Here is a 1357-nt window from a genome sequence, read left to right as displayed (position 1 = left end):
TTTCCCATTTGTTAAAGCAAAATCTAACTCATTTTAACAGAGGGCTGAATACTTTCTGTATATGAGACTTTTTTCCCTCATTAAAACTCCACTTGAAGTGAATTGTTGGTTTTAAACCTACCTTTCAAGCCTCAAGCTTTTAATCAGTTAATTCTCAGCTCAAGGACAGAGTGTGGTTTAACTTGGAGAATTTCCTTTACTTTAGCAACCACAAGGTCAAACTATTCCTGCCCTGGTGCAGATCAAAGCAGCTTGACACAGCCTTATCTCCATTGTTCAGTTCACAGTATTTGATGGTGCCCAAAAGAAACACTATCAAAACGGCAGAAGCATAAGGTCTGCGTCTGAGCACATGGGCCTGCGGGCCGCAGCTTGAGGACTGGCAGCTGCGCTCTGAGCAGTGCTGGACCCAGTCCTGCCTCTGAGGAGCACATGCATCCCTAGATCTACGGGGCCCCCTACCAAGGGCTATTTAATCTGCTTGTTTCCTGCCACTTCCACCCCTGCCTGCAGCCAGCAGCCATCTGCCCAGTAGGGGCAGAGATGACAGGAGAAAGCTTCAAGTGCTCAATGCAAGAAGTGTGGTATCCAGAGCGCAGCCTGGTTCCCAGCCCTCCAAGGGGGACTGCCCCCCCCCGCCCCCGCCCTATAGAAAACCCATCAGCTACCTAGTCTTATAGTCCTTGACCTCCTCAGCATTGTTCCCCTGCACCTCCATTCCTCTTCAGCCGCCCACTCCTAGGCCACACCACAGACCTTATCATCACGTAGAACCATATCCCCTCCAACACTGTAAATTCAAATATTCCACTTTCCTAACCCCACCTTTTACCCTTCCAGTTTTCTGACTCCTTCACTCCCACTAAATCTCCTTCATCCTCACAAAATACACACATTGACATTACCCAGACCTCTGGTCTCCCCTTCCAGGTACCCATTCCTTTCTGACCTCCCTTCCTTCCCAGCCCAGATTGGACCACATCAAGCACGTGAATTATTCTCTCACCAGCACCTTTAATTCTCTGCTTCTTTGTACTCACAACCCACCTACCTAGCCCAACGCCCAACTCTGGATCTAACAGTTCAACTTTCTGCTCCTAGTTGCATATTGCTAAGGCACAGCCGGAGGAAATCACATTGCTAATCATATTGATGCAACAATACATAAGTGGTTCCCAGCATGAGCTGACTGTGTCATCCAGGACAATTCTTTTTATTTCCTTTGGTCAACTCTCATGCCCGTTTCCCTTTTCAGTAATTCCAAACTTTGTTTAAGACCTATACCAAGAAAGAAACAATCTTTGATGGTTATGAGGGAGGAGAGGGGTAGGGAGGGAAAAATACTAACTAGACAATA

The sequence above is a fragment of the Trichechus manatus genome, unplaced genomic scaffold (genome assembly GCF_000243295.1).
Source record: "Trichechus manatus latirostris isolate Lorelei unplaced genomic scaffold, TriManLat1.0 scaffold00017, whole genome shotgun sequence".
In the NCBI taxonomy this organism is placed as follows: domain Eukaryota; kingdom Metazoa; phylum Chordata; class Mammalia; order Sirenia; family Trichechidae; genus Trichechus; species Trichechus manatus.
This window is presented reverse-complemented; position numbering follows the sequence as displayed.